Here is a 10,994-nt window from a genome sequence, read left to right as displayed (position 1 = left end):
ACGCCATCCAAAAAAAAAAAAAAAAGAAAAGAAAAGAGACAGTGCTGGTTCTTGCACGTGGTACGTTGTTTCCTTGTGTGCAACATTTTCTTTGATTTGTATGCCTGCTCATTGCCTTTTAAAATGATTCATAGGGATTCTTTGAAGCTTAGGATGAAGTTGCCTTCCTCCAGAAAGGACTTGCATTTGATTCTTCAAGGCCTCTAGAGATTTGTCGAGCTTGAGATTTCCTTAAATCAGTTTTAAGATTTAACATAAGCAGTCATATCATCTACTTACTTCCCTTCCTCCTGGCTTAAACTTTTAATAATGGACCATTTCTTATTATACCTCATGGACAGCACAGTTCTTAGCACATGAAAATTGACTGACAAGTTTTGACCAGTTGAGGGAAATTTTTAAATTATCACACCTACCTTATACTTTGTCTTTATTTTCAATTGGCCAGTTAAAAGATTACTATATGCAGAATATTACTCCCAATGGGATATCCCTTCTTCAAGGCAGTGCCATGTCTTCTCTCCTTTGGAAATTCCCCTAGTGCTGTGTCACATAGGAAATGGTTACTTGGCAAATATTTGCTTCCAGGCTAAGACTTGCTATACTCCCCATGCTTCTTCCCAGGAATGGATAAAGCCACACATTTCTGGAATTCCTCCTGCCTTATATGGAGATTTAGAGTGTTGCTTGGATTATCTCTGACAAAAACCCCTATGGCCCTGGAAATGGTGGATCTACTTCTAATCTTTTCTCTTAAGTACACCCAATCTCACCTTCCAGGAGTTCTCTCTAAAACTAACCTTTGATTCTGCCACTCTCTCACTCACAGATCACCACGACTATCACTACTGCCTGTAGAATAAAGCTCAAACCTATTAGCTTGTCATTTGCAGCCTTCATCTAGGTGGTATGGCCAGATCTCATGAGAAAATATTATCTCTGGGAAATCAAATTCTAGCTACACCATTTACTAGCCATATAACTTTACATAAGCTAAAATTCTGAGCATCAGTGTGCTGATGTGTACAATAATACTAACCTATAAGAGATCACCTATGTCAAGCTGCTAGTGTTCACTTGAATTAGAATAACCCTACAAGGCATTTCTTTCTAGCAGGTCTGAAAGAGATAGCAATATTTTTCTTGTATAACTCGTGGACACATGGATGCTCGGTAAATAAAAGATATCTTATCCATACCTTTTCTAGACCTTAGTTTCCTTGTATATAAAATGAGACCTTAAATGGTCATTTGAAACTTAAAGTGGGAAGATATGTAAAGCACCTGATTCAATACTTGGCACATCATTAAGTATATTGCAAATGTCCTTTCTCTATCCTTCTTCCAAATTGAGACCCGACTTACCTTTTCTATGGAATTGCAATAAAAATTATAAAGCAGAGCATGTTACCTAAAGAAAGGATTATTATTCTTATCTCTACTTTTTAAAGTCCTAGCTACTCTTTAAGGCCAAATTCAAATGCCACCTTCTCCATGAAGCATTCCTGGATTCTCACTCCTGCAACACTCATCCCTACTCCACTCAGAAGGAGAATAATGCAATCAAAGGAAAATCTTCAACTCATCTTAGCTGATACTTGAATTTTCTACATTTCCACTAGTATAATTCTACAATATACAAAGCTAAGCAGTGTTCTAGCTTCTACTAAAATGGTTTCCCAGATGAAAAAGTTCAGGATCTTCTAAAGAAGTATATTTATTCCAGCCTCAGACAGCTTAAATATGTCCCCCTAAATTTCTGCATTTGCTCATGGGTATGTCTGTGTTCCTCTTTAAATATTTTGCCCAGAAATAAATAATATTTTTTAAAATACACAGTCCATGAATAATATTTCTCCTTCTGTAACTGCAACCTGTGCTAACAGGTTTGGAGCAACCATGGAGCTCTTTTCTCCCAATTGCACTTATATTCAATTAAAACCCTGAACTCTTCTTTGACAATATATGTTGGTGTTAAATGACTGCTCGTCTGTCTTGTATTAATACATCTATTTTTGATATGATTAAGTCCCTCAATAAAGGTCCATATTACATGCATCTGTGTATATTTGAACTGCTGATTAAATTTTTGTGAACCTGAACTCTTTCATGCTCCTAGATCCTTTTTTTTAATGGGTTCGTCCAAGGCATTTTATTCCTTTTATAAAACATAGCTCATTCTGCTTTGTGCCATAGTTTGTGTACTTTGTCTTATGTCCTATCTTAGGTGGGTTTCTGAAAAGCAGAGCATCTGTCTGGGTGATTGGGTAGTGACTTTGCAGCCTCTGAAGCTTAGCGACTTCTGTTGGCCCAAGATTGAGGAGCAGCTATGAGTTGTTCTCACCCAACACACAGCAACTAGGCTATAAGAAAAGGATCCTAGATGGGACACCAACAGCATCCACTCTAGTCACCCATGATTTTGTAATGCTGAGTATGGAGTGTATTGTTCATCTCTGTAGTCTCCATAATCCTGTTCATGTCTTGCACAGGAAAGCCACTAGTTGGTGGAACCGATTCGTCAAAGATCTGGAGGAAATGCCCCCTAGTTCGCTGTCATTCCAATTCACTGCCATTTGTAATAACAAACACCTGTGAGGGACTTAGCCCAAGCTCCCCAAGCAGCAGAGAACCAGAGTATGTGGGTGACAGAGAGAAGAATGTGCAAGTTTGTATTGCATGTTCCAAGAATCTCATTGCCCTGTCAACTCAAAAGCTGTCTAAGGACCAAATGCTCAAATTCAGAATAGGCAAAAATACTCCTTAATACCAAGGCAAACATATCGAAGAGCAGAACTTCAGTCTGCTCCACTTGGCTCGTAAGCTATTTTTGTTTTCTTAAGTTATTTTTGTTTTCTTAAGCTTTATAAAGGTAATACACACATATGGTTAAACATGAAAATGATATAAAAGAGTAATAAATAAATAGTAAAAACCTATTTCTTAATTGTGGCTTTTATTTCCACTTCCCATAGCTAACTAGTGTTAACAATTTCTTATATTTCTACCCAGAAATAATTGTAGGCATATAAGCACATATATTTATGAATTTATATACAAAGATATTATAGTATATGTATTGCTTTCTCCTTTTATCTCCACTAATAATAGATCTTACAGGTCTTTCCACATCAACACATCTATCTATCTATCTATCTATCTATCTATCTATCTATCTATCTATGTATCTATGTAGATATATTTCATTTTTTAAACGATGATATAGATGTCTTACAATTTATTTAATCTGTCCCTGTTTAATGGATATTTACATTGTTTCTAGTTTTCAGCTCTTACAAATAATTTTTTTGCTATTACACATTTTTTCCACTACAAAATATGTTCTTATATGTATTTCTTTGTATGTTTCCTTAACACTATTACATTGAAAACCCTAAGATTGTTTCTCAACAGAAAAATGGCATCATGGGTAATGAATGTGGCCGCCATATTCCTTACATCTATGTTGAATAATGTATATTTAGCCTAAGTTGTACTTTCTCACTCTGTGCACATGTTTTCAGCCTTTTTCCCAGAATGCAAAACTTAAAATCAGAAAATGTAAAAGTTGTCACAGTTGAAAAAAGCTGGACACAATTCTCAACTGTAGGACGTCATAACAGCAAGTTCTAAGATCCACAGAGCTATATAATTTAAATAATAAGATAATTACCTTGCGTGGAACAGAAATTCGGAATCTCGTTGAGAATTTAAGAAGTTCAGTATTAAGAGCTTATCCAATTCAAGTCTATTTCAGAAACATAATCAGACTTTCCAGAAGTTCAGCCATGATGTATTAAAAGCACTTATTATCTTTTTGCTTGCAGTGAAGTACATGCGAGAAGCCACGCCCTATGTGAAGAAAGGATCCCCAGTATCCGAGATTGGGTGGGAAACTCCTCCGCCTGAATCTCCTCGATTAGGGGGCAGCACCTCAGAAACCCCATCATCGCAGTCCTTCTCCTTCCACAGAGACCGGAAAAGCATCCCCCTCAAAATGTGCTACATCACTCGGAGTATGGCCTTGGCCGACCCTGAGAACAGGTAAACAGGGTCAAAACTCTCTGCTGTATTGAGCAGCTCCTTGACCTCTCAGGCTAAATGGGGGCTTTCACCAGGTTGCCCTCATGTTCTGAAAACACATCATGGCTTCCAAAGAAAAGCATGAAAGGGCCATGCTGAGAATAGTGTGTGTGTGTGTGCGCGCGTGCGTGTGTGTGTGTAAGAGAGAGAGAGACAGAGACAGAGGAGAGAGAATCTATACACTGAGCACTGGTTCTGGAAAGAGTTGAAGAACTAGAATCAGTATCCTAAATGTCTTCAGGGCTCAGTACCAGTCCACATGACTTAGGCCAAGTTTCTTAAACCACTTAACCTCAGTTTTGTCATCTCTAAGATGGGAATAATTGAAAGAGATGCTTTGTTGGGTTGTGAGAATTAAATTAGGAAAGCCATGTGATATAGTTTGGATGTTTGTCCCCTCCAAATCTCATGTTGAAATGTGATCCCCAATGTTGGAGATGGGGGTCCAGTGACAGGTGTTTGGATCATGGGGGCAGATCTCTCATGAATGGCTTGCTGCCCGCCCCGACGTAGTGAGTTCTTGCTCTATTAGTTCAAGTGAGAGCTGGTTATTTAAAAGAGCATGGCATACCTCCCCTCTCTTTCTTGCTCCCTCTCTTCCCATGTAACTTGTTGGCATCCCCTGCCCCTTCCACCATGAGTGGAAGCTCCCTGAAGCCCTCATCAGAAGCAGATGCTGGTATATAACCTGCAGAACCATAAGCCAAATAAACCTCTTTCCTTAAATTCCCCAGCCTCAGGTATTCCTTTAGAGCAATACAAAATGAATTAATGCACCATGTAAGGTGCTCAGCACAGGAAAACTTTCCATGAATATAAGCTACAGTAATGTTTCTTATTAATGTTAGATAGTAATAAGCAAATTCACCTTACTAGGCCTCAGTGCTGTCAACTGTATACTTGGAGGGTTAGATGAGAGTTGCTTTAAGGCTATTTTCTACTTTAAGCATCTCTTTATGCTCAAGAGAGCAAAAGGAGTGGCTTTGGTCCAAGTCTGGAATGCTGTTTCCCAAAGTCAGTACATGACTTTGCATGCCACAGGCTAGATATATCACCCGACCCATGGCAATTATAAGGAATGCAGCCAAGAGTAAGTAAAATTCAGGGTCCCTCATCCCCCAGAAGTTTTACTTTAGCTCAGTAGAAGAGAAAACGTACATTTTAGGAGGAAAATAAGAGAAATAAAGAGAGTGAGGAATTGAGCCAGCAAATGGGGAATCTTGGTGACCTTTGCATCCACATTAAAGTGCTAAAAATAGGAACCGCTCGACTGGCCCTTATTTAGAATGTGTGTGGGACAGCTGCAACCCACCCGAATAGAAAGTATTTGGCTAGGCTCAGAGTTGTTGATGGGGAAAAGCAATCGGGAGTAGGGGCAGGGAGAAAGTTGCTTCCTTGGCCCCCAGCTCAATGTCTTTTTTGTTCTCATCTCAGTTAGCTCACTCTAAAGACGCTGCCAGGGCCCTTCTGGCTCTGGCCAGCTGCGAGATCCTTCTACCCTGCTCTCCCTACTCCTCCTGTATTAGTTATTTCTGTACAGGGATTGGCCAGTTGTATAAGAAAGCCAGCAAGTATTGGCAAGAGGGGTAAGAGCAGACAGATTGGGAAGGACACAGAGCTCATCGCTGGTCCACTCTCACCCTGTTCTCTGTTTTGTTCCCCACAATTTCTGCAGAGTTCCTGGGCCTGCAGTCGATGTCCTGGTTATTCTAAATCTCCTTTTCCCTGGCCTTTTACCCACCCAATAAAACAAGTCCCATCTCCCAAGGATCTAATGTCAAAGTTTTCAGATGTGATGAACTCATGATGTAGTATTGAGTGCCTATGATGTACATTATACTAATTAATGTAGACCACAGACTGCAAAGTGGCAGCCTATAGGTATACCCAGCCTACAGATATGGTAAAATGCAGGCTAAAAAATGTCCAAGGTAAAATGTCCATAAAGTAGCACAAGGAAGGATTGATTTATGTTGAAGGCCAGAGTTCACAAGCAACATCCAGTAGTTATGAATACATACCACATAACAAAACAGCAACTTTTAGAAGGGAAACTGCAGAAGATGCAAGAAGAAATAGATAGAAACATACCCATATTAGGTATTTCAACATATACCACTTTCCATCCAAGTAAGGGCAAGTAGAGGACACAGGTAAATACAGTAATCCCCCCTTATTCACGGAAGGAATATAACAGGACCCACAGTAGATGCCTGAAACCATGGATAGTACTGACTCCTCTCTACACTGTTTTTTTCCTATACATACATACCTATGATAAAGTTTAATTTATAAAGTAGGCACAGTAAGAGATGAACAACAGTACTAATACTATAGAACAATTATAACAATATACTGTAATAAAAGTTATGTGAATATGGTCTCTCTCTCTCTCAACATATTTTATTGTACTTATTTTTGGACTGCAGTTGACCTCAGATAACTGAAACCATGGAAAGTGGAACCATAAGTAAGGGATGACTTACTATAATTATTTAGAAGACCCAAACAACATGATAAATAAGGTAGATCTGAATACATTGCAAACTCTTTACCTTGATAATAGAGAATACACTTATTTTTCAAGTCCACAAAGAACACTGACAAAATTAACCACAGATCAGGTCACAAAGAAAATGCAATAAGTTCCATTAGGTACAAATAATACAAACAATAGCCTCTGATGACAGTGGAATAAGACTAGAAAATCAATAACAAAACCAAACCACACAAAGCCCTTTGTTCATGGGTTTTTAAAAGCTCTCTGTAAAATAACTCATGGGTCAAAAGGGAACTATAAACTGACATTGTTGCATTTCTTCAAAGATAAATAATAATGAAAATAATGCATCCATTAAATATGAAGAGAAAGAAGGATAAAGAGAGAGTGTAGAGTGTGGAGTCAACTAGACACACAGTGGAATCTTAGTTCTATCCCTTATATGTGAATTTAAGCAAGAATCTCATTTAATTCAAATAACCATCCTAGGTAGTGGGAACTCTTCTCTCTACTTTATAGACAGTGATACTTAGCTGAGAAATGAGAGTTGAAGCAAACGGTAGATCTCAGATTCAAACCCAAGCCTAGCTGACCCCAAGCCCAATTTCTGAATCATCACACACATTGCTTCTAACTTCAGCACCTGGCAGAGTAGCTCGCCTGAACTGTAAGCACCTTGGCCAGGAGTTAATAGTCTCCTGGGAGCTAAAACCTGCGAACCGATGACAAATGCCACAGCGTCTTGGGGCTAATCCTCTTGGTTGGTGACACACAGGTGCCTATAGTCTGATTAAAAACTCTAATGTCCAATTTCTCAAATATAAACAGCCATAGAACAGCAGGCAGGATTGCTGCTCTTTCTGTGAAAAAGGTCACCCAGCAGGCATTGAATCCACAAGAATATGTGACTGCTAGTGGCTGTCAGTAATTACAATATATTTTTATTATTCTACCTCTTAAATATCTCGTGTTTTTCATATTCAGCTCTTCATAGCCACTTCCCTGAACCAGGCCCACATCCTTAGGCCCTGAGAGTATTTGGGTGTTTCTTACAGGGTGTTTTGTTGGTAGTTTGCTCTTTCCCCGTTTCCCACCATGTACTCTGTACCTAGCTAGCCAAGGGAATCTGAAACACCTGAAATTTACTCCTTCCGTCACAATGGCTGGCTGTCACCTGCACTCACATCAAAACTCCTCAGTATTGCATTAAAACCCCTTTAGGCTTTAGATATTCCCTAACTGTTCAGCTCCTCTCTACCTCATCCTTTCTGTTCCAGCATCCCCTAAATAATTTGTGTACTTCCTACAATTGCCTTCCTGACAACTTCCTACTTGCCCTTTAAGCCTCAGGATAAACATTCTTCTCGGATATCAGTGTCTCGCTATACCTTCTGTGTCAATTTGTTCATTATAGCATGCTTCATAATAACTTGTGATTTTTTTCTTACATGCCTACTCAGTTCCTGAGTCATAAGCTTTCTGAGCTCTGAGACACTCCATGTTTTCATTTTATTACCCCAGATATCTAAAACTTTGGCATTCAAAACTATTTTTGTTCATAAATGATAAATAGTATATTTATCTGCTCATTTTTCATATTCTTCTCTAAAAATTTCTTTTGAAAAAATCTTCCACTAAATAGTTTTGGGAATAAGGGAATAAATAAAAGCATAGTTCTCTTCTGACAGACATAGGAAGCTTAAAGAAACCAGGACAATCCATTAACCAAGCCTGTCACTGGATTGTGAGCAGCTGTGCTACAATGGGCAGTTTATGAGGCTTTAAGTCATGACTCTTTGTACTGCTGCGTAACAGTCCACTGTAGATTTTCATGGTTAAATTATGGAAAGATTGACATCATCTTTCTTGGGAAACAGCATACATCTCTATTTATGGTGCACAAATGAAACATTCACAGAAGGTGCTGTCTTGGTTTCAAATGGAAAACCTCTGCTAGGCTGCACTGTGATTCAGAGGGGTGTGATCTATTAAGTCCTGTAAGATGCCTGGATACGTTGCTACAAGGTACCCTTAGTGATGTCACCACAATCCAGTGCTTGAGTTTCAGCCACAGAAGATCAGAAACTTGATTTAGTTGGCATAGTGTTAGCTGATCCATCTCTAAGGGGTTGACTCACATTAACCAAATAGACAAAATTTGCTTATGATGAGCAACACCACTGTCAAATAGATGGAAATGCCCACATGGGAGGATCTATAGGCCCTCTCATTGTGAGCAGGCTGTATTGAAAGACAAATGTGAATATGAGCAGAATGCCAGAACCCTAAGTATTAATAACTCAAACGATGTGGACTTTCAAAGCAGAGCAATGCACTCTTTCTGAGTAGATAAGCTACACAAGAAATTATATTGTCATGAAAGTGATTTGGTGAGTGTGGAATCAATAGAAGGTGTGCTAATAGACCTTAGGAAGTATGTTTTAGACAAGTAAGCTGAAAGCCCTCCCTTCCAGGACAGGGAGAGCCTTGCCAAAGTGACCCTTACGTAAATTTCTGCTTTGCCAAGACTCCTACTCCTTTGGGCTGTACATAAATAGCTTGAGGTTTCCCATGTGGCCCTTCCCTGTCCTTTCATGGCTAATTTATCCCCTTCAATTCACATGGTTCTTTCTTCCTGTGAGCACAAAACAGTGGATTTGGGTTTTGCTTATCAAATTTAATCACTTTTCATTCTAGGCTCCTTGAAGTTGTTCTCATAGTACCCTGTTTTGCGTTTTAGATGATTGGAAGTACTTTAGTTGCACATTCATAGACAGATGGTCTTTGGTGGCTACCAAGAGAGGAATCGTTTTACCAGTTCAGCCTTTCTCCCCTTTTTCCCAGTGTTTGGGGGCACATTACTGCCCCCTCATGTCTTATATAGAACTCTCAACTGTATTTATTAAACTTTGAATACTGTTGAAACATTTCCTCCTTTAGTGCATGAAGAGTGAAGATTTATGAGGTACTTTCTCCTGTCTTTTCTCCTCTGTCTTTGTTTATGAAAAGTGCTTCTCTTTTTAAGAGGCCCACAAAGTATGTATTTTCTGAATGTAGTTTCTTCATTCTTTGTTGGGCACATCATGGTGGCTTCATAATGGAAACTATTGCCAGAACTCATGATTGACATTACATTTTGGAAACAGAAAAAAATATATATAAAGTATATGTATATGGTGCTATAATAAGTAATGTTTTACATATGTAAAAACAGGTCCAGATTAAATGTATGCTTGTATCAGTGAATAAAACTCTAGGGTTACAGTTACTATAGAAAATATGGGTTTAAATCCCAAGTCCGTTACTTATTCCCTTTAAGTAAATCATCCCATCTCTCTGATTTTCAGGCTCCTTCTTTGCTATATAGTCTTAATGTTTGTGTCCCCCCACCCCCTAAATTCATACATTGAAACCTAATCTTTAATATAATAATATTAAGAGATGAGACCTTTGGAGGCAGTTAGGTCATGAGGTTCATACTTCATGAATGGAATGAGTGCCCTTTTATAAAAGAGGCTAAAGGGAGCCTGTTTTCCCCTTAGACCATGCAGGGACATATAGTAGGTACCAACTATGAGGAACGCACCTTCACCACACACCAAATCTGCTGGTGCTTTAATCTTGGACTGTCCAGTCTCCAGAATTGTGAGAAAAAAATTTCTATTGTTTGTAAACTACCCAATCTAAGATATTTTTTATAGCAACCTGAATAGATTAAGAAATTGGTACAGAATTAGGGTGTTGCTATAGCGAAGACCTAAAAATGTAGAAGTGGTCTTGGAACTGGGTAATGGATAGAGGCTGGAAGAATTTTGAGGTACAATGCTGTGAAAGATTTAAGGACAATTCTGGTGAGGTCTCAGAAGAGGAGAGCTGTAAAGAAAGCCTCAGTCTTCTTCGAAATTATCTAAGTGGCCATGGTCAGAATATTGGTATAAATACGGTGGTAAAGGCAATTCTGATTAGGTCTCAGATGGAAATATGGAACATGGTATTGGACAATGCAGGAAAGGCCATCCTCGTTATAAAGTGGCAAAGGATTTTGCTAAATTGTGTTCATGTCCTAGAGTTTTGTGGAGGGAGGAACTTATGAACAATAAAATAGAATATTTGACAGAAGAAATATCTAAGCAAAGTGCTGAGGGCGTGGCATGGCTTCTCCTGACTGCTTATAATAAAAGGCAAGAAGAAATAAATGATTAAAAATGGAATTTATAATCAAAAGTGATGCAACACTTAAAGATCTGGAAAATTCCCAGCCTGACCCTGTTGTAAATAATGAGAAAAATGTGTCCTGGAGAGAACACAAAGAGTGTAGCCAAATGAACCTTTGATAAAGAGATTAGGATGAGTAGGTGGAATCCAGATGCTATTTATTCATCAAGACAATGGAAGATTCACCCTGAAGGCA

Source organism: Mandrillus leucophaeus, unplaced genomic scaffold (genome assembly GCF_000951045.1).
Source record: "Mandrillus leucophaeus isolate KB7577 unplaced genomic scaffold, Mleu.le_1.0 Scaffold133, whole genome shotgun sequence".
NCBI classification, from domain to species: Eukaryota; Metazoa; Chordata; class Mammalia; order Primates; family Cercopithecidae; genus Mandrillus; species Mandrillus leucophaeus.
This window is presented reverse-complemented; position numbering follows the sequence as displayed.